General features: G+C 43.5%; 1 long non-coding RNA gene across 1 annotated transcript; it reads right to left on the bottom strand.

Annotated features, from left to right (window-relative positions):
- Window positions 1-807: 807 nt before the first annotated feature.
- Window positions 808-1,830, bottom strand: LOC122444973. The gene is made up of 2 exons (XR_006270400.1): window positions 1,231-1,830; window positions 808-981 (listed from the first exon to the last, which is right to left on the bottom strand). It is a non-coding gene; the product is annotated as an uncharacterized LOC122444973 (long non-coding RNA).
- Between the last annotated feature and the right edge of the window lie 22,025 nt (window positions 1,831-23,855).

Below are 23,855 nucleotides of genomic sequence, written 5' to 3'. Positions count from 1 at the left end.
GAGACTGTCTCTGAGGAGTGATATTTTGAGTAATTAGCGTAAAACATATTTTTCTAAAATAAAAAAAATTTTACATTAAGATTACATATTACTCTGATAGTCAGGGGAAAATGAAGTTGACTACTTAAAAAGGAAAAAGAGAAGGTGGCTGTATGTTTGAGGTTGGGCCCCAAAACATTGCTCGTGGGGTCACTGGAGGCTTCAGGTCTCAGTTGAACAGTTTTATTTTCTAGGTTCCTAGAGAACACCTGGACCAGAGGCCCACACACAGCCCAGCTCAGAGTAGGCACTCAGGTCTGAACTGAGAGCTGATGTCCAGCAGTTTGTGTTTCCATGGGTGGCATCTCCTGATCTTATCCTCGGTGCCAGGAGTGCCTCTTTCTGGGGAAATACTCATGATAGCAAGGTATGGGCAAAGAGGCTCAAAAGAGATTGAGTCATGAGAGGAAGAATATGCATTCCCCACCCCAATAACACCACTCCTGGGTCCACAGCCTGGACAAACCCACTCATTTGTACAAAAACTTATTATGCCAAAAAAAACACACAACAACTTATTATGCCATTGTTTGTAATACCAAAAAATTGGAACATTGGGGATAAAGTGGACAAATTGCTTTCCACCCAAAGAAGTATGGATATATAAATTATAATATTTTCATGTAATGAATACTTTATTATTCAGAGTCAAAGTAAATGAATGAGCATTAACATAGGTGAAAACCTGATCAAGAATGTCAGCAAAAACAAAACACATAGCAGTGTGATCCCATCTATATTGATATTACATTTCATATATCACTTATTATATAAAATATTATTAATATAATTTATTAATACTATATTGATTATATTATTTACATTTATCATCCCACTAAGTTAAAGCATGTGAAAATACCATTATTTACTGATGATGGCATGTAGTGAGAGTAAAGTTTTGTATGAGAATAATAAACATCAAATTCCAGAAAATGGTTCCCCCTGGGAATAGAAAAAGGAAAAAGAAATCAGGGAGTGGCATATGAAGGCTTCAAAGATATCAATTTATATCTGTTTACATATAGTTTTACCTTTAAAAATGTGTATCTGAAGCAAATATGGAGAAGAATGTTAGGATTTGACAAAGCCTGATGATGTGCTCAAGTTAAATCATTGTCTATATTCTTCTGCCTTTTGGAATTATTTCATAAAAAAGAAAAGAAAGTAACAAATAGAAAGAAGGATACTAACCCAAGATGTTCTGAGCATTAGATAGGTGGAAGCAACCAGGGAGAGAGGGTCTGCACTCAGGATGCAAGTCTAGACGTCAGAGGGGGGGGCCATGGATGTGGCCCTGCGTGGTGCTGTATCAACCCCGCCCACCAACACGCGTAGTGCATCTTTCCCCTTCAGGTTTTCCTGTCTGCTCTGGCAGAGCCTCTCTGATCTGCTGTCTGCTGGGAATTACACGTCTTAGCACCTGGGTTCAGCCCCTGATTGCCTTTGTGCTGATGGACTGCCTGCCCGTGTGCACCTCCGTGGGTGGCTCCAGCCTTTATACTCCTGGGGCTTGTGCAAGAACAGCACAAGTTCACACCCACCTCCTGCTAAGTGACAGGGGAATCTTGGAGGCCTGGGATTCTCGTTGTTTGACTTCCTGCAGGCTCTCCCACGTGCTCAGACAGTGCATGGGTCTCCAACTTCCTGGTTTCAGGCACTTATTAATCTGTCTGTCTCATCTTTTGTACTCTTCATAAAGATGGGTTCAGTCCAGGTCAGTGCCAACATTCCAGGAAAATCCAGTCTGGACCTCCTCATCTGGTCTTGGAATATGGAGACCTACTTGCTCTGGAATCCCAGCTCTGCCAGCAAGCAGCTGGATGACTTTAGGCAAAGCGTGTCATCTCTCTGTACCTCCCTTTCTTCCTCGGGGGAATGGAGCATGGATGCTTGCCTCACCCGGTTGGCATGATGTCATGATTGCATAATGTCTCACTTTGTCAAGGCTCCAAGCATAGCATCTGCACAAGACACAACACATTCATTTAACTTTTCCTAGGGTCAAATCTAGCAATTAATGTTGGCATGCCCTTCAGGTTCTGATCATTTCTTTCTTCCCACCAAACCACTTCCGCCTCTCCCTTCCTCTGCCATCTCTTCTCCCAACTCCCTTTCCCAGGTTACCTCTTGGTGCTCAGGCTCCTATAGCACAGCTTGAACCCTAGCCTCCAGCTCTGGATAAGACTTTCCCACAGTGATTCTCAACCTTGCAGAACCTTAGGACACCTAAGGAGCTAAAAACCCCAAACACCAAAACAGTACAATAACAATCTCCCATTCAATCCCCAGGCCCACCCCCTGGAGAATATGATTCACTTGGCTTGGGGCAGGGACAGGGGACAGGCACTGTATTTTCTTCTCCTCCCACCCCCACCCCCACTGGGCAAGTGATCCTCAGGTGCATTTGAGGATTCTGATGCCTGCAAGCACTATAACTTCCTCTTGGGCCCCCTCCACCCTTGGGATGCTCCTCTATTATCATAACAATGGGGAAGTCTACCCTGTCTTCACTTTTTCCATTTCCCAAACTTTCTTTTAAACATTCAATAATTTGCAAGTTCTTTCTGAAGTTTTCTCTTAACTTTGACCTTGAATAGCTTGTACGGTGGGCAGAGCAGAAATAACCCCCAGACTGCCCTGAAAGGTGAACTGGGTTTTCCTCCCAGAGTTAATGGGTACTTCTGTTCTGCTTGCCTTGTGACCCAGCTACCAGTTGGCACATAGAGCTCACATTTCCTTTCCCACAGATATCTGGAATAAACAGCCAACATGGAATCCAGCTTATTCAAGCCCACTGTGAAGACTCTGAACTCAAGTGACATTTCCTGTTTGTTTTTGGGTCATCTATTCCTAAGACACTGATGCTCCACTATGGCTGGTACCTTTGAGCAGCCCTGGTGCTCTTGGCCCTTTCAGGCATTGTGGGTTTGAGGGTCCTTCTGGAATCTCCCTCCTTCCCTCTATGGCTCCTCCTAGCTCACTGGACTTCCCAGATGTGTATGACATAGTAAGACTGGAAGGTTTCGTTCTCTCCGAGCCTGCTTCTCCAACTCTAAGCTCAGACCTCAGGCTAAAGGAGAATCCAAAGCCTGGAGAGTGGAAGTGACTTAACCAAGGTCATGGCTGTGGCCACAACAATTGAAAAAGGTGTGGTTGTTGGGCCAACGCTTGGAATTCTTGGCTTTGCTTCTTACATGTCCAGAGGCTAGTGCTGGGACATTGCATCTGGAGCCACAAACTTATAACAGCAGCATTTAACTTTGTGAGCAGCATGGCTAAAGTCTATCTTCCAACAAAATGAGATGGTGATGCCCTAGGAGGTTCTACAGGCCTTGGCTTAGAACTTGCTGTGGGAGGTGAGGAGGAGTCTCACTTATACTTTAACACTCATATCAGGATGGGGATAAACAGAGAGAGAGAGGAGTACCAAGGAGGATTGACTGAAATTTGAGGACAATACCTACAGGTTGAATATAACTAACTATATATTTTTTGATATTTGGTCAGTCTCTCAGTGGATAGGTGGAATTTCATACTTTACTGACCTATGCCTGTAAAACAACTTTTTGTAGAACAAGGCTTATGCCATTTCAGCCTCACAACACCCCTGGTTGAGATCACCATCCTTATAGTCTGAGGACCAAAGAGGGCCTGTGTGTGGGCTGGGTTGTCGGAGGAGCTAGGACTGGCCATGGCTCTTTTCCCTACAGTATTCTTTCTCTGATTTTTCACCATTAGCCCATCAGTTTTCTAGGTTTCTAATTCACCATTGCATACCAGCCCAGTCTATTTCAAAGCAAGGATTTACCTGCTGGTAAGACTCTATTTTATCCAGGTGATCTCCTGGCTCATGACTGGGAGGTATCAAAAACTACGTTGGGGAGAGAGGTTTTACCTCAGGTTCTGAACCCACTTTAGTTCCCATGCTCACCCCTCCGGCCTTACACCACTATGGCAAGAAGCACCAGCCGAATAATTATCTCTCTGCACATTCGTTGAGTACCTTTCATGTGGTATGTCCTGGAAAGGGTTCATGGGAAGACAGGGATGAATTCAATAGTTTTCTACAGGAATGGCAGATGGGAGGCTCCAGTAGGCTCACTCTCCTTTCTATATCCAGGACAGACATCACTAATCTATCAGTCATTCCTTCCCATTAAGTCTGATCATGACCTCTCAGGACTCTGATCCAGGCATCCATGAACATTCAGTAGAATTGGTACTCAAGTTAATAAGAGCTAGAATTTGCTAAGCACTTACTATGTAATGGGTACCAAGCTCCATACACTATCATATTACTTCTGTACAATTCCAGGAAGCAGGAGGTGTCATTATCCTCTCTTTATAGATGAGCAAGCAGGCTTGCTTGAAGTTAAGTGTCTGGCCACCCCTCCCCAATTATTCTAAGATTTGAACCTAGCCAGTCCAATTCCAGAGCTTACATCCTTATTCTTTTTACCATTAACTGTTTTCCACTCCAAACTGCCTTTCTGGGTACAGAGCTGGTGGCAACTTGTAGGTGAGAATAAGTTAGCATCTGCTGGCTGCTCTGCCAGCTCCCCTGATGTTTCATAGCCAATGATCATGAGCCTCATTTCACAGAAGGAAGCACATGTCGGCTGTGACATCTCCAAGGTGACAGCTCAAATAACAGGGAGAAATGGGAAAAGGAAGAGTGAATTCCCAAACCTGAACCTCTAGATCAGCCCAGGAATCTTGAGGACTTTGGGGGTTTTCTAAATGCCTTTTCTCATTCCTCAAAGCCTAACAGAGTTTAATTTTGCAAATACATCTGGGGTGCGGGGATCAAGAGCAGTACAAACAATAGATCTGGCTGAAATTTGCCTCGGGTTTTATAAAAGAAGTTGCTGATGAAGTAAAAGCAACTGGTATTAAATGATTGGGCTGTGTGCTAAGTTGCTTCAGTCGAGTCCAACTCTTTGAGACCCTATGAACTGTATCCCACCAGGCTCCTCTGTCCATAGGATTCTCCAGGCAAGAATACTGGAGTGGGTTGCCATGCCTTCCTCCAGAGGATCTTCCTGACTCAGGGATTGAAGCTGGGTCTCCTGCATTGGCAGGTGGGTTCTTTACTACTAACCATACCAGGGTTAAATGATTATTTCATAGGAATTCCTATAAAGTCTCACTATCAGCCTGGGCTTCTGGAATGCAAAAGTAGGAAGTCGAAAAATACCTGAAGTAGCAAGCAAACTTGGCCTTGGAGTACAGAATGAAGCAGGGCAAAGGCTAACAGAGTTTCGCCAAGAGAATGCAGCGGTCATAGCAAACACCTTCTTCCAATAGCACAAGAGAAGACTCTACATATGGACATCACCAGTTGGTCGATAGCGAAATCAGATCGATTATATTCATTGCAGCCAAAGATGGAGACACTCTATACAGTCAGCAAAAACAAGACTGTGACTCAGATCATGAATTCCTTATTGCCAAACTCAGACTTAAATTGAAGAAAGTAGGGAAAACCACTAGACCATTCAGGTATGACCTAAATCAAATCCCTTATGATTATACAGTGGAAGTGACATAGATTCAAGGGATTAGATCTGATAGACATTGTGCCTGAAGAACTATGGACAGAGGTTCATGACATTGTACAGGAGGCAGTGATCAAGACCATCCCCAGGAGAAAGGCAAAATGGCAAAATACAAAAAGGCAAAATGGTTGTCTGAGGAGGCCTTACAAATAGCTGTGAAAAGAAGAGAAGCTAAAGGCAAAGGAGAAAAGGAAACACATACTCATTTGAATGCAGAATTCCAAAGAATAGCAAGGAGAGATAAGAAAGCCTTCCTCAGTGATCAGTGCAAAGAAATAGAGGAAAACAATACAATAGGAAAGACAAGAGATCTCTTCAAGAAAATTAAAGATACCAAGGGAACATTTCATGCAAAGATGGACACAATAAAGGACAGAAATGGTATGAGCCTAACAGAAGCAGAAGATATTAAGATGAGGTGGCAAGAATACACAGAAGAACTATATAAAAAAGATCTTCATGACCCATATAATCACAATGGTGTGATTACCCACCTAGAGCCAGTCATCTGGGAATGTGAAGTCAAGTGGGCCTTAGGAAACATCACTATGAACAAAGCTAGTGGAGGTGATGGAATTTCAGTTGAGCTATTTCAAATCCTAAAAGATAATGCTGTGAAAGTGCTGCACTCAAATTTGGAAAACTCAGCAGTGGCCACAGGACTTGAAGAGGTCAGTTTTCATTCCAATCCCAAAGAAAGGCAATGCCAAAGAATGCTCAAACTACCGCACAATTGCACTCATCTCACATGCTAGCAAAGTAAAGCTCAAAATTCTCTAAGCCAGGCTTCAACAGTATGTGAACTGAGAACTTACAGATGTTCAAGCTGGATTTAGAAAGGGCAGAGGAACCAGAGATCAAATTGCCAACATCCGTTGGATTATCAAAAAAAGCGAGAGAGTTCCAGAAAAACAACTACTCCTACTTTATTGACTATGCAAAAGCCTTTAGCTGTGTGGATCACAATAAACTGGAAAATTATTAAAGAGATGAAAATACCAGACCACCTGACCTGCCTCCTGAGAAATCTGTATGCAGGTCAAGAAGCAACAGTTAGAACTGGACATGGAACAACAGAAGGATTCCAAATCGGGAAAGGAGTATGTCAAGGCTGTATATTGTCACCCTGTTCATTTAGCTTATATGCAGAGTACATCATGAGAAATGCCAGGCTGGATGAAGCACAAGCTGGAATCAAGATTGCCAGGAGAAGTATCAATAACCTCAGATATGCAGATGATACCACCCTCATGGCTGAAAGTGAAGAAGAACTAAAGAGCCTCTGATGAAAGTGAAAGAGGAGAGTGAAAAAGTTGGCTTAAAAGTCAATATTCAGAAAACTAAGATCATGGCATCTAGTCCCATCACTTCATGACATATAGATGGGGAAACAATGGAAACAGTGAGAGACTTTATTTTTGGGGGCTCCAAAATCACTGCTGATCATGACTGCAGCCATGAAATTAAAAGACAGTTACTCCTTGGAAGAAAAGTTATGACCAACCTAGAGAGCATATTAAAAGGAAGAGACATTACTTTGCCAACAAAGGTCCGTCTAGTCAAAGCTATGGTTTTTCTGGTAGTCATGTATGGATGTGAGAGTTGGACTATAAAGAAAGCTTAGTGCAGAAGAATTGATGCTTTTGAACTGTGGTGTTGGAGAAGACTCTTGAGAGTCCCTTGGACTGCAAGGAGATCCAACTGGTCCATCCTAAAGGAAATCAGTCCTGAATATTCATTGGAAGGACTGATGCTGAAGCTGAAACTCCAATACTTTGGCCACCTGATGCGAAGAACTGACTCATTTGAAAAGACCCTGATGTTGGGAAAGATTGAAGGCAGGAGTAGAAGGGGGTGACAGAAGATGAGATGGTTGGAAGGCATCACTGACTCGATGGACATGGGTTTGAGTAAACTCTGGGAGTTGGTGATGGACAGGGAAGCCTGGCGTGCTGTAGTGCATGGGGTTGAAAAGAGTTGGACACGACTAAGCAACTGAACTGAACTGATCACCCTGGGTTCCCCTTTGAGCTTCCTGGGGCCATCTAAATGAATAGTTACCACATTAAATTGGAACAATAAAAGGAGTTCGCAGTTCAGTTCCTGTTTGGGTGTTCATTTGTTATACAGTCTGTCAAGGTTCGTTAGGAAAAAAATGAGTTGATCACACTTTAGATATGACATATTTCTTATTTCTGAACAGGTATGGAACCAGCAAAATGGCTAAAAACGTAGAATAAAATCTGAAAAAAAAAAAGCCACAAGCATAATTTCTGCCTTTTTCATCTCTCTGTGTTGAAAACACTTAGAAGGCCAACCTAAACAGCCAAACTGTGTTCCTTTAACTATGGGCAGATGGTTTTCTTTCTACTACTCTAGGGAAGGAATACATCTATAGCTAGACTTACAGGTCTAGCGATTGCGATATATTTCTTCCACCTGCATCCTAGAAATGAAGAACAAGAACAGTCACAAATAGTATACGAGCTGTACTGGGTTCAGTCGAGTCCCCCATTCGTGTTCTTTTAGAACCTGTGAATGTGACCTTTCTTGGAAATACGGCCTTTGCAGATGTAATCAAATTAAATTGAAGTCACAGCAGGTGAGGGTGGGCCTTACATCCCATGACTGGTGTCCTTAAAAGGCCAGAGACACACAGAGACAGCAGGAGGAAGCCCATGTGGTGACAGAGGCAGACTGAGGAGGTGCAGAGGCGACCCTAGGAACGCCAGGGACTGCAGCACTCAGAAGCTAGGAAGAGGCATGGAAGGATTCTTCCCTAGTGCCTGCAGGGAAAGCCTGTCCCTGCCGATCCCTTGATTTTGTATTTCTAACCTCCACAACTGTGACAGAATACATTTCTGTTGGTTTATGCTACCTAGCTTATGGTGCTTTGTTATAGCAGCCCTACAGAAGTAATACATAAGGGAATTTGAGGTGGAATTTGGACTGACATTCATTCTAAGCTTTCTTGCTCAGATACCCTTAGATTAAGGCCTTGATGTGGGTAAAGTGTTCTCTAGATGGTCTCCCATTTCATCAAGTGGTGAGAAGAAGGAACCCAGTGTATGACAGTTTCTGGACGTCAAGAACAGGCAACAGGCAACATTTAGGAAGGCTTTTCATTAGCTTCCCTGGTGGCTCAGAGGTTAAAGTGTCTGCCTGCAATGTGGGGACCTGGGTTTGATCCCTGGGTTGGGAAGATCCCCTGGAGAAGGAAATGGCAACCCACTCCAGTATTCTTGCCTGGAGAATCCCATGGACGGAGGAGCCTGGTGGGCTATACACCACAGGTCGCAAAGAGTCGGATGCGACTTCACTTCTACTTTACTTTTCTCTAGCTATCAATACCTGATTCCCATATCAACTGATCAGTGCACCTAGGTGGCACTAGTGGTAAACAACCAGAGATGTGGGTGGATCCCTGGGTCGGGAAGATCCCCTGGAGGAGCGCATGGAACCCACTCCCATATTCTTGCCTGGAGAATCCTATGGACAGAGGAGCCTGGTGGGCTGCAGTCCATAGGGTCGCAAGAGTTGTATGACTGAAGTGACTTAGCATGCACCATATCAGCTGATAACTGGAGACCAGAATCCACTTTATTTTACAGAGCACATGTTCTTCCTGGAAAACTGAGCTGACTAAAGCCAATAGTATTGGGAGGTCTGCTTCAGGCATGGGCACAGATTTATTGAGTGTCAAGGAGGGATACCTTTGAACACCCATTTAGAGAAGAGAGTCTGACATGGGTGTTTGACCTGTGCACAGTGGAAGCACCCAGAAACTTAAAAATATCTTGATGCCTGGGTCTCCCTCCAGAGATTCTGATTTAACCAGTCTGGGGTGGTGTTGGGCATTAGGAGTTTTAAAAACTCCGCTGGGTGATTCTAAAGTGCAGTTAGGGTGGAGAAGTACCAGCAGAAGTAACTGTGGATTCCAGTCATTGAGGTGACACTGCCCAATGATTACAGTAAATTAAAGAAAATTAGTAAAAACATTAATCTATATATTAAAGAGAGAGAATAAGATAAACAAAAAGGCAACATCTAGGATGAAATCAGACTCTAGTTGGTTCTCAAATATTTAAGCAACACAACAGCTACTTTGTAAAGAATGATCCCACAAGCACAGCTCTGATGTCAGTGGGGTGAGTTTGAATCATTTTGTTTGTTGGAACTCTCAGCACAATGCCTGGCACAGAGCAGGCTTCAAGAAACATTGGCCTGTGTCATCCCTTTAAGAACAAGAGAAAGCCATGGTTCAGATTTCCCTTGGCAGCTTCTTTCCTTCTCCAAAGAAATCTGGATTATCCAAATTATTCCAAAGCCTTCTTAATTCCTAAGAAGGCAAACCCAGTTCTTTTAATTAAAAAGTTAATTACCATTTATTGACGTTCGTATGTTCATGTTAGATGGTTTGAACTGATGATTCAGGAGAATTAGGTATTCTTATGTGGTATGTGAGCACTTTATAAACACTGACTAATCCAGCTACATACTTAGGACCATTTTAAGGGACTTTAAAGTTTCACACTTGAATTAATCATAGGAGATTATTGCTGGATAACTTTGTATGACATGTTGTTGACCATCTTTGTGATTTATCTGCTGCCAAGATCTTAATTAGAAACACAACCTCCAATTATTCTGTATTTATGACAAAATATAATCTATTTATTATTTTTGGCCCTGCTGTATGTGGGATCTTAGTTTCCCAACCAAGGATCAAACATGTGCCCCCCGTGGTGGAAGCACAGAGTCTTAACCATTGGACCACCAGGCAAGTTCCATAATCCACTTATAGTATGACTTTCAGAAATATACCTTGGTAAAAGATTGGGAATTGCCCATCATCACATGAACTAGTAGGTGCTAAGCAGACAATGGCACCCCACTCCAGTATTCTTGCCTGGAGAATCCCAGGGACGGGGGAGGCTGGTGGGCTGCCGTCTATGGGGTCGCACAGAGTCGGACACGACTGAAGTGACTTAGCAGCAGCAGCAGCAAGCGGACAGCTTAAGGGAGGGATGATTGTGGGGTGGAAATATTCAACTCTCTGGGGCTTCCCTGGTTGCTCAGTGGTGGAAACTCCACCAGTCATTGCAGGAAATATGGGTTTGATCTGTGGTCTGGGAAGATCCCACATGTGATGGAGCAACTAAGCCCGTGCACCACACTACCGAGACTGTGCCCTAGAGCCCATGCTTGGCAACAAGAGGCGCTACCACAAGGAGAAGCCTGTGCACTGCATCCAGAGAGTAGCCCTCACTCGCCACAACTAGAGAAAAGCCTGTACAGCAACGAAGACCCAGCACAGCCAAAAATAAATAAATAAAGTAAAATAAAAATTACTTAACTCCCTGGAGGTGGATGGGTTTGAGTCTAACTTTCATGACATAGCATCACTGCCATCGTCTGCTTTTGGTTTTGAGCATGTATATGGTAACCCACTCCAGTATTCTTGCCTGGAGAATCCCGTAAACAGAGGATTCTGGTGGGTTACATGAAGTTGCAAAGAATTGGACATGACCGAGAGACTAACACTACTACTACTATGTAAATACACAAGTATTGTACTTATTATAATATTATTCTTAGCAAACATTATACTTAGCAAGGGAGATCAATAAACTTATTTGCCAAAACAGATAGTTCTATTGGTAGTGACTGCTTGGGTTACTGGGTTAAAACAATTCTGAACCCAAATCAACTTTCAGAGAGAAAGAGTACCAAGCTAGACTAGCAAAGTCTTGGCGCACTCAAGAGGAGGGAACAGATGCATGAATGCCAAGCATTTACTACCATCATCTTAGACACTTTTTTGAAGGACAAGAGTCAATGGGCCTTATACTAGGCACAGAAAGTTCTTCTTATTTTCTAAATAAATATATGCCCATGTTGGAAATTCAGTGTGTGGTATAAAGCTGGGTGACCTTTGGCAAAGAATCCTAGTTGAGAAGTTCCCTAATAAGGTGAAGCATTTGGTATGAGACCAACTAAGATCTGTACAATCCTTTCCATTTAAGGCTGCACGCTAGCTCTCTACTAACAATTATTCTATTTTTATTCATTCATAATAAAGAAATTTGCTGTTTGTGAGTTGTTTAAGAATAAACATAATACAAGAGGCCACATTCTGTTTCAAAGAACAGTGGTTAATGTCCAGTCTTGGTGTGCAGGCTTGTACTCAGCAGTCTTTTAGAAAGCTGCACATGACATTTCTGCTCCTTCTCCTGTTATTTCCCATCATTCAACATCACCGTGCTGACAGTTTGGATGTGTTGTATGAGAGAAGAGTCAGGATGACCATTTTGATCTGAGAAACTGAAAGGACGAAGCTGCCATTCCCGAGATAAAGATGACTGTGGGAGGATCAGGTTTTTTAAAAATTATTTATTTATTTTAATTGGAAGACAATCACTTCGCAACACTGTGGTGGCCCCTGCCACACATTGGCATGAATGTGTGCACATGTGTCCCCCTATCCTGAAGCCCCCTCCCATCTTCCTCTCCACCCCATCCCTCTGAGTTGTTCCAGAGCACTAGCTTTGAGTGCCCTGCTTCATGCATCAAACAGGTTTTTAGGGAACAGATCATGAGTTCAGTTTTGGATATGTGAAATTTGATATACCTATTAAATATCCAAGTGAGTAGTTGGATAGAAGTGTCTGGAAATCCAGAGGGGGAAATATGGGTCACAGATGCCAATCTGAGAGTGAAATTTAAGAACTTGGAGCTGAAGGAGATCACCATGGTAATGAGTTCAAATAGGGAAAGTGGTCGGAAAGACTGAGCTTTGGGGTAACTTCAAGATAAAGAGGTCTAGAGATGAGGAAGAAGTGACAAAGACTGAGAAACAGTGGGATGTAAAGCCAGCAAAGTGCCCTGGTAGCCAAGGGAAGAAAGTGCTTCAATCAGGAGGCGTCATTAACTAGGTCACATGCTATTGATAAGCCATGTATGGCAAAGCCTGGAGAACTGACCTTTGGGTAGAGCAGTGTGGAGGTCACTGTTGTGATGGAGTTCTGGAAGGATAGAAAGTGGAAGCTGCAAGCATTAACAATGTTTTTAGGAGTTGTGCCAAATAGAGGAGGAAGTGAAGTGTTTGCTGGAGAGGGAAATGAAGGTCAAGGGCATCATTTTTGGGGGGATGGGAGAAATGACCACAGATCTATGTGCTAGTGTTGAAGGCCCAATAGAGAGAACAGTTTGGTGATGCAGGGAGAGAGGGGGCAAGGCTGGAGCCATGTTCTCGAGTAGGTGAGAAGGGAAGGGGTTATGTGTAAGTGTGGAGAAGCCGATCTTTGCCTGGAGAGGATAGTTTATCCACAAGACAGGAAGAGAAAGGTTGATGTGATAGAAGGTACTTTTGCAAGGTCTCAGTGGCTTAAAGACCTGATCATGCCTGACATCACAGAGTCCATTTAGCTCTGCCTGGATGCAGGTTGTATCTCCCTCCTCAGCCACTCTTGACCCTTTTTAATCCCCCTCTCCAGTCTGCAATGGCACATGGTGGTTGTCTCTGCTTGGACTGCTCTTCAAGACCCAGTCCAAACATCACCTCCTCTGTCCCTCTGGGTTCCCATATTTATCAGCTCAAATCTGCATCATAGTTCTTATTACACTGTAGTTTTGTGTTCACTCATCTTTCTTCTCTCAAAGCCATGATCTTGATGGTGAATGCTTTTTCTTCTTATTTGTCTCTGTATAAAGTCACCTCTACCCATCTCTCCCCTAGGGCATGCCTGGCACAGAGGAGGAAATAACAACTGGAGATCCTAGAGACTGAAAAGGGCTCTATGCCTACTTCTAATATAAACTTTTCAATGAACTATAGAACATACATAAATATATATACACATACACACAAATGATAATTGTTTAGCTCTATGTGTTTTCAAAGCAGACCTATCTTCATCAATAAACAGAGGCTTACCAGCACTCCAGAAACTTCCTTCACACATTCTCTTTATGCAATGATAACCACTATCTTGACTTCTAACATTATATCATGGATTTATTTTGCCTGCTTTTGAATTTCATACATATGGAATCAAATTGCATGTACTACTGTGTTTCTGACTTCGTTTACTCAACAGTTTATTTCTGTGGACAATACACTGTGTGAGTTTAGCAGTAGTTGTCCATTGTCATGGCTATGTAGTATTCCATTGTGTGAACATACCGCAATTATTGACCCATTTCCTAGTCTACTGATGTTGGACATTTGGGAGTATTTCTGAATTTTACAAGCAGCCCTGCAAAGAATGTTCTTGCACACATTGTTGAACACGTGTACACTTTCCTGTGGGATATACACCTGAGAATGGGATGACTGGGTCGTATACTCAATTGCTATATTTGAAATATATGTTCAACAAGCTCGGAAGCAGAGTTCTAGACCCTGGAACCACACAGTCCTAGTCTCTGCAGTCTTCTGGCCTCTGAGATGGTTGGTCCAGCCCCTTCTTTTTCACACAAGAAGCCTGAGACTAAGGCTATAAATGTGACTTGTCCCGGGCTCCTCATTTCCCCGCCAGTATAAATCATGACTCAGGTTGGTCAATTACCTCTTAGTATTCACATGAGGGAACTCTCCTTTCTGACCCAGGAATGATCACACACTATTGCAATATGTCTAACAAAACTCTTGCTCATTAAATATCTGTCAAGCGCTGGGCACATTGTGTCATATGTTTATGTGTGCCAAGTGTTTATATTATATATGATCTCTAATTCTTACAACAATCCTTCAAGACAAGCTAAGAGGGGATGGACAACTCACTCAGGTTTCTACAGGACATGGCAAAGGAGAGGTTTGAGCTCTGCTTATAACTCCTTGGAAGACAGAGGAGCGAATGCTTTCTAAAGAAGATACTGCTGCTTGGGTGCAGGGATACACTTTCTTTCCCTCAGGAATAAGGCTCTCCCCAAGTATAGATAGTCTAGTTTTCTATCACAGATCATGTGGCTCAAAGAAGGTAGCTCAACAGGCATGCACTTCATGTATGCTCAGCTTTCCGTGTAAGGGACACCCTGTCACCATGCTGACAGCCATGGTGAGGATAAACATCTCTATTCAAAATTTACAGAGAAGGAGCCTTTGCTCTGCCTGCTCTCCCTAGAAGCCTCTAGAAGGGGGAAGCTTGATGTTCAGAGACTAACTGAATCCAGTTCAGAGGAGCTAGAACATGGGCCTCATTATTCCAAGAATCTTTATAGATAATCCACTCCCTGTTCCTGTCCTATATTCAGTAGGATATTGCAAAAAAGATAATAAAAAGATAAATGGTAATCTTTAACATGAATTAGGTACTTACATTGTGCATTACATTACTGACTGATTGCTCTTACATGAATGATTTCATTTAGCCCTCCCAACGACACTTTGAGATAAGAACTTTATTATCCCCAGTTTGCGAATGAGGAGACAGATGCTTAGAAAGATGAAGTAACTTACCTAAGTTGTTGTTGTTGTTGTTGTTATTTAGTCGCTAAATCTTGTCCAACTCTTTTGCAACACCAAAGACTATAGCCTGCCAGGCTCCTCTGTCCATGGGATTACCCAGGCAAGAATACTGGAGTGGGTTGCCATTTCTTTCTCCAGGGGAACTTCCCCACCCAGGGATCGAACCCTTGACTCCTGATTGGCAGGCAGATACCTAAGGGCATACATTAAATGAATGAGCTGGGGCTTCACTGCGGGCCTGCACAGCAGTGGTGCTCTGTTCCTGTTGGGTGAATTGATGCACAGGTGTACACATAAAAATGTTTGTTTACTAATTGATAGGTCCCTTTGATTAAGATTTTTGTTATTATTTCTTGTTTTTTTAAATTTTTAATATAAATTTATTTATTTTAATTAGAGGCTAATTACTTTACGATATTGTATTGGTTTTGCCATACATTGACATGAATCTGCCACGGGTGTACATGTGTTCCCCATCCTGAACCTCCCTCCCACCTCCCTCCCCATCCCATCCCTCTGGGTCATCCCAGTGCACCAGCCCTTATTTCTTGTTTTTTTCAGTCATTTATCTGGGAATGTTCATAGTCTTATCACAACCACCACAAGCTGACAAAGTGAATCCTGTATTTGTGAGAACAATTCTCCCCTACCCTCCACCTTGGAAAGGGAGAGGATTTTTTTTTTTCTTACTGAAATTAACTTAAATAATCTACTTAGTTAAGAAAGAGATGGGAGGGGGAGGGAGAGCATTTCAGGGAGTATCTGGATGTTGAGGAGATTTGGGATGGCAGGGCAGGTGGTACCATGCAGTCATGGAGTTTGGTTTAGCTTCTAACCCGTCCCTGTCTCTTCTTTGACCCTCCTTCAGCATCTTCTCCTCTGTTAATAGGGTTTCATGGTAGCAGGTGGGTGGGGTAAGTGTGTTCGTGCACTATTATCTTTATGATTTTTGAAAAACATCAAGAGGATTGGCACTATTTTGAAATTAACTGGTGCTGTTAGGGCACAGGTCTTAATTTTTTGTTTTGTTATTATTTTATAAAGAGAACAACTTTTTTTTTTTTTTAGAACAACTTTTATGAAAAGAACACTTCAGGTTTTCAGGGTTCACCTCCTCTGTTTCACAGATGGAAACTCAGTGTATCAGCAAGTGATCCATCTCTGTGGGGATACAGATTTCCTGCTTGTTTTAGCCTCTCTGCACTTTGCATTGACTAAAAAGGCCCTGCTAGATCTGCAGAATTAGCAGGTAATTCTCTGGGCCACATGCCGAGGAAGACTGCTGTTTTACTTAAGTTCACTGAAAGGGGAATGTAGAAGGCACCTAAAGAGTGAGTGTGTAGGCAGAGGAGAGAGCGATATGGAGAAAGAGAAGAAAGGGAAGAAGAAGAGGAGGGAGGGGGAGGGAAGGGAAGGAGGGGGAAGGAGAGGGGAGAAAGAGGAAACAGAAGGAGAGGAGGGAAAGGAGGAAGAGGAAGAGGAAGGGGAAGGAGAGACTGTATATTCTGGGGCTTCTGTTCCAACGTGGGCTATAACACAGAGCCAAGAACTTTCAGTCTGTTAAAACTGCCTCCCGTTCTGCCAATACCTAAAATAGTAGAAGTGGGGGGCGGGGGGGGGGAAATCCTTCAGGTGGAAAAATGCTGACTAAACCATTTCCCAAAGCCACATTCCAAGAGATAACCCTGGGAACAAACACTTGAACATTTTTCTTTCTTTGCAAAAAAAATTGCCCTGTGTTTCTTTTCCCTCTAAAAATCTCATTTTACCACTGGGGACGTGAATCAAGTTGGTGACGGAGTCATTTCAGATGGCAGCTAAAAGCCAGCACACGAGTGAACTGCATGACCTGTACAAGACTCCACACAAGGCAAAGCTACTGTATGCCGTCAGGAACGATTCAGACTTGAGAGATGGAGATAGGCAGTGTTTGGTGCGTGTTGGGAGGAGACTAGGTGTGGCACTATCATAGATTTGCTGCCATCCCCACGGTGAAATTTTGCGGCAGAGATTTCCAACCTGTTTGGATGAGAAGCTGTTCTCAGTTTTCCCTCGTGTGCAGTGTAGATGTTAAGAAATCCACTTACTCCTCTGATTAAAATCTAAATGGCTGTCACTTTTATGACAATATAGAGAACTCCACCACTTTGGGGCTATTTTAATTTTCCTTTGTGTTCAGGGTTTTTATACAAGTTGCTTAGAACATGTTAATTTAGAAAAGCTTTTTGAGCCAAATAAGATGGAATTCACCTTAAAATGCCTGGGGAGTGTTTAGATAGGACACTGATCCTCTGAAGTGTGGATTATTACAGGGCAGGTGCTGTATTCAATTTGTGCCCTAAAGGATGCTGACAATCTAGGACCCGGCCAAGAGGCTACAGTCTTACTCCTAAGCTTATTTGATGTGCACTAATGCCAGGTGGTGCAGTGGTAAAGAATCCGCCTGCCAGTGCAGGAGACGCAGATTCCATCCCTGGGTCGGGAAGATCTCCTGGAGTAGGAAATGGCAACCCACTCTTGTATTTTTTTCCTGGAAAATTCCATGGAGAGAGGAGCCTGATGGGCTACAGCCAATGGGAGGTCACAAAGAGCCGGACAGGACGGAGCACACAGCACACGATGCAAAGAAAGTGCCCTCGCGGTGACAGTGGGGTGACTTTACCAGGAGAGCCATCATCCGAGGGGAACTTGCAATGGCTTCTCAAGTAACGCTCACAGCAAAGAGAGCTTCCAAGCAGGAACACAGCTGTGAACTTCAAGTTCTCAGGCTCTGAGTCACTAGGAAGTCCTTGACCCCAGGTGTCAGCCCCAGAGGCTGGGGTCCCTGGCAGTCTGCCGGACTGCTTGGAAGGTAAATTCAGCAAGAGTGAACGCCCATGTGATGAATTCCCTACAAAGAACCTGTTTCACTGGCGCCTGAAATGTGTTGTACGGGAAGTACAAATTTCAAGAGCCTCTGAATTGTTGGGGAAAAATGTCTTGTTCAGGGAGTGACTGGAATCAGGTTCCTATCTGATCCTCTTGAATTACTGGATTTTCCCTCCACTGCATTTAAATGATGTTTGGGAATAAACTGTGCAAATATGAGACACAGGCTGCTGCTGTGGAAACAGAGTGGGAATAATGATTACCTTGTGTTCCGAGTGAAAGAAAGTTGCATAGATATTCTAATTCTAGAGATCTAAAGGATGGAAATTAGAAGGAATGAAAATTAAATAGAGAAGAAATATATCCTGGGGCAGAAAAGGAATCCCCAAAACTAAGGTGCCCAAGATATCCTTATTTATTCTTTAATAGAACATCAGCAGTTGTACATGATCTATTTTAAAGACTTGCCTGTGTTAAATGGTTAACCTATAGACTGCACATCATGCCTTTCGGGCATGCTGTGGTGCTTCATGCCCACTTCCTGGCTGTCTCGAGAGGAAATGGAAAATTTATGTCACTGGCTTAAGTAATGGAACCCAGAACTAAACTGTGGATGACAAAATATTCTCTTGGCTCTGGTTGTGAAGGCCACTTTCAAGCACAAATGTTCCAACAACAGAGGGAGCAGGAGATTTTGTTTCTTTAGGGAGATTTATTCTCACCTCCACGTCTACCATGTCATTGTTAGTTCCAACGTCTGTCTGGGGCCAGAGGGGTCTGAAATCAATTACAGTCAACAACAAAAAACCACAGACCAAGTCCAGAGAACCCTGGGAACCAAACAGCCCGAACTCATCAGTATTATTCTAAGGGTTCTGAGTCCCAAGACAGGAAAGGATTGGTCTAAGCTCATAGGATTGATTGGTAGGGAAAGGGTTAAATTACCATCATATTTGCATTAAAAAAACCTCTCTCTGGATATACCCAGGAGTGGAATTGCTGAATCATATTGTAGTTCTATTTTTAGATTTTTGATGCACCTCCTACTGTTTTTCCATAGTGGTGGTGCTAGTGGTGTTTAGTCACTAAGTTGTGTCTGATTCTTTGCAACCCCATGGACTATAGCCCACCAGGCTTCTCTGTCCACGAGATTTCCCAGGTAGGAATACTGGAGTGGGTTGCCATGTCCTTCTCCAGGGGATCTTCCTGACCCAGGGATTGAAACTACATCTCTTATGTCTTCTGCATGGATTCTTTTCCCACTGAGCAACCAGGGAATCCCTTTCCATAGTGACTACACCATATATCCAAAGAAGACAGAAACATTAATTTTAAAAGAAACATGAACCCCAATATTCAGAGCAGCATTATTTACAATAGTCAAGATATGGAAGTAATTTCAGTTTAAATATTTATCAACAAGTGAACGGATAAAGAAGATGTGATGCACACATACACCATGGAATACTACTCAGCCATAAAAAAATGAAATTCTGCCATTTGCAACAACATGAATGGACCCATGCTTGGTGAAGTCAGATAAAGATAAACATTGTACGTTATCACATATATGTGGAATCTAAAAAATAAAACAAAACAGAAACAGACTCACAGATTTACAGATCAAGCTAGTAGTTACCAGTGGGGAAAGGGGAGAAGGGCAATGTAGTGATCAAGGATTAAGGAAAACTGCTATGTATAGAAAAATACTTCCAGGTGGTGCTAGTGGTAAAGAACCCACCTGCCAATGCAGGAGAGAAAAGAGACATGGGTTCCATCCAGTTGGGAAGGTCCCCTGGAGGAAGACATGGCTACCCACTCCAGTATTTTTGCTTGGAGAATCCCATGGACAGTCCATAAGGTTGCAAAGAGTCAAATATGACTGAAGGGACTTAGTGTGCATGCACTGAAAAATAAGCTACAAGGATATAGTGTACAGCAAGGGAATTTAGCCAATATTTTATAACAACTTTAAATGGAGTATAACTTAGAAAAATATTGAATCACTATGTTGTACACTTGAAACTAATGTAATGCTATAAATTAACTATACCCAGATAAAAAAATTCAAAAAAAATAAAGAAGATCTGTCTGGTGGCTGCAGATCTGAGAACATCAAGGACACTGGGCTCTAGAAGAGCTGTAAGAGTAGCTTCAGCCAGAGTGATACAGGTGGACATGGAGAGGAATGGACAGGTTTGAGAGAAGATGTCCCTTTGCCGACCATCATGGTCAATTGATGTTTCAACATATGAAGAAACCGTTGAATTGGAAAGCTGGCCTAGGAAGGTGAGCTGAGGGATCTAGTGAACCACAGCTGCACAATGCACAGAGGCCTCCTTCCTTCCTTACTCAGGAAAGCCCCAGAACTTTGTTCCTCCCACACCATAACCATTTCTTTTATCTGTAACTCTTAAAGCATTTTGCAAAAATGCTCCAGCATGGGCAGGGTGGGACAGACAGCTTGGGCTGCTATTAAGTGTCTTGAAAAGTCACTGATTTTACTGTAATTGAAAACTTGGAGGCAACCCAGGTGGATCCAAGGTTACTGGTGGTGGTAGTTTCACCCAAAGTGAAGAGGATTAGAAGAAAACACTGATTTGAGAAGATGGTCCTAATCCTTCTTATTGCCAACCTTATTGTTGGCTATTGTTGCCAATTATTGTTAAAGGACAATAGCCCCCTTGTTCCTGAAATACTTCCAACTTTGACCTGCCCAGACTGAGAAATTTTGCTGCCCATTCAGGTTTTAATATAATTTTTCTAATCAATTATTAGGCACTTATCATGCTGTGTGCTGTAGAGTCTGGGCCGGGGCACGGGTGGGGAAGGCGGTTAGAGCACAGCGCTGGATCCGGAGCCACCGCAGGATCTGGGTCTGCGGGGCCCGCCAGGAAAGTCCAGTGTACATCCTTTATTCCTGAAGCCTGAGCCATGCTTGATCTGGTTAACCAGTGCCTGGAGCAGGTCTAGAAAGGGAGTTCAGTTGCTGAGTCGTGTCCGACTCTTTGTGACCCCATGGACTGCAGCACACCAGGCCTCTCTGTCCATCCCCAACTCCCGCAGTTTACTCAAACTCATGTCCATTGACTCGGTGATGCCATCCAACCATCTCATCCTCTGTCATCTCCCTCTCTTCCTGCCTTCAATCTTTCCCAGCATCAGGGTCTTTTCCAATGAGTCAGTTCTTCACATCAGGTGGCCAAAGTATTGGAGTTTCAGATTCAGCATCAGTCCTTCCAATGATTATTCAGAACTGATTTCCTTTAGGATGGACTGGTTGGATCTCCTTGCAGTCCAAGGGACTCTCAAGAGTCTTCTCCAACTACACAGTTCAAAAGCATCAATTCTTTGATGCTCAGCTTTCTTTATACTCCAACTCTCACATCCCAACATGACTACGGGAAAAACCACAGCTTTGACTAGAAGGACCTTTGTTGGCAAAGTAATGTCTCTTCTTTTTAATATGCTGTCTAGGTTGGTCATAACTTTTCTTCCAAGGAGCAAGCATCTTTTAATTTCATGGCTTCAGTCACCATCTGCAGTGATTCTGGAGCCCCCCAAATAAAGTCTGTTGATGTTTTCACTGTTTCCCAATCTGTTTGCCATAAAGTAATGGAACTAGATGCTATGATCTTAGTTTTCTGAATGTTGAGTTTTAAGCCAACTTATTCACTCTACTCTTTCACTTTCATCAAGAGGCTCTTTAGTTCTTCTCTTTCTGCCATAAAGGTGGTATCATCTGCATATCTGAGGTTATTGATATTTCTCCTGGCAGTCTTGATTCCATCTTGTGCTTCATCCAGCCCAGCATTTCTCATGATGTACTCTACATATAAGTTAAATGAGCAGGGTGACAATATACAGCCTTGACATACTCCTTTCCCAATTTGGAACCAGTCTGTTGTTCCATGTCCAGTTCTGTTGCTTCCTGACCTGCATACAGATTTTTCAAGAGACAGGTCAGGTAGCCTGGTATTCCCATCTCTTGAAGAATTTCCCACAGTTTGTTGTGATCCACACAGTCAAAGGCTTTGGCGTAGTCAATAAAGCAGAAGTTGAAAGGGAAGTTCCCCATTATTGTCATTAAAGGCCTAGACATCACAGGTAAAACCACTGTGACCTGGTCGATTTCAGATTCACTCAAAGCTCTTCTCTTGAAGTCATCATCCTCTTGCATCAGTCAGTGGAGGAAAATATTTGATGATGAACCAACTATCATTAAAAGAGTTTTTTATGCTTTGGGCAATTATGTTGTGGCTTCTGAAATAGCTAAAGAATCTGCCAAATCACCTGTGTTTGTAGACAGGTATCGGCACAGAATAGCCACCTATGCCATAGCCACCGAGGTGAGTGGGGGCCTCCAACACCTGCCCCCCCATCACTCTTTATACCAGTGACCCAGGGACCTGCTCAAACCCGACCTGGTTCTGCTGCTCACCGTGAGCCCCAAGGAGAGGATGCAGAGGATTGAGAGCCAAGGCATGGAGAAGACCAGAGAGGAGGCTGAGCTGGAGGTAAGCAGCATATTTTGTCAAAAGGTAGAAGTGTGCTACCAGTGGATGGAGAACCCTGGCTGCCACGTGGTGGATGCCAGCCCATCATGAGAAAAGGTCCTCCCGATGGTAAGTGTAATCCAAAATAATTGCAATTAATTATAGTCACTCCAGGCCAGGTGACACATTTTACTAAATTTGATGCTTGATACATCTAAATTAGATGTTTGATACATCTAAGCCTAGACTGGACGGTTCACTTTTCCCTAAATTGTTGTTCTCCTGACCAAAGGATCCACCAGTACCAAGTCTAGGCACATCCCAGGGAGAGACTGTGGCTGCCATCTGCCAAGTATAACAAATGTGTTCTTGGAATAGATTCTGAACTACAACCTCACCGAGTCCTTCCAAGGTTTGTCTCCTCTGGAATGCATGAGGTGAACAGAAGCGACCAAGAAGGTCTGTGGAAGCTCCTCCAGCTTCCCCCGCGTCTGTGCAGGCTCCCAGCTGAGATGTTGATGTGCTCTGAGTCAGCTGCCTCCCAGCCTAGTCACACTCCGTCTTTGTGAGCTCAGCCCTGAGACCTAGAACTGAGGAATCCCAAAGAACACTTCTGTGTGTCCCAGCTGTCAGAACCCATCTTGTGGTAGGGCACTCTGAGCAAGAAGTGTCTGGCTTGTGTCTGAGGCTTATGGCCCTGAACTGCTCCTCTTGATTAAGCACTTCAAAGTCAAGTGCAGAGGAGGCCACACTGAGATGCCCTGAATACAAACACACCAAGAGTCCTTGGATTCTATTCTGCTGATTTACATTTCTCTCCTTTCCTCCAAAAAACAGGAGTGTTCTGCACTGAGTTAGAGGCATTAAGGGCTTCCCAGGTGGTGCTAGTGGTAAAGAACCTGTCTGCCAATGCAGGAGACTTAAGAGACGTTGGTTCAATCCCTGGGTGGGAAAGATTCCCTGGAGGAGAGCGTGGCAACCCACTCCTGCATTCTTGCCTGGAGAATCCCATGAACAGAGGAGCCTGGTGGGCTACAGTCCATGGGGCGGGGGGGTGGTCACATTGCTTCAGTCATGTCCGACTCTTTGTGACTGCCTGGGATTCTCCAGGCAAGGATACAGGAGTGGGTTGCCATGCTCTCCTCCAGGGGATCTTCCCCGCCCAGGGATCAAACCTGTGTCTCTTATGTCTTCTACATTGGCAGGTGGGTTCTTTAACACTAGTGTGACCAGGGAAGCCCTAGTCATGTATTATATGCTTTGTCTAATAATGTAGTAACTAAGAATTATTGAGCATTTATTCTCTGCCAGGTACTGCTCTAAGCCATTTACATACAGTAACTCTGAGGGGAGGGAGGTACCGTCTTACTGACAGGAAAACTGAAGCTCAGAGAGGCAGGCTATTTGCTTAGCCGAGGCTCCAAG

Source organism: Cervus canadensis, chromosome 7, assembly GCF_019320065.1.
Source record: "Cervus canadensis isolate Bull #8, Minnesota chromosome 7, ASM1932006v1, whole genome shotgun sequence".
NCBI classification, from domain to species: Eukaryota; Metazoa; Chordata; class Mammalia; order Artiodactyla; family Cervidae; genus Cervus; species Cervus canadensis.
The sequence above is the reverse complement of the archived record's forward strand: the minus strand, read 5'-3'. Positions and strand labels throughout refer to the sequence as shown.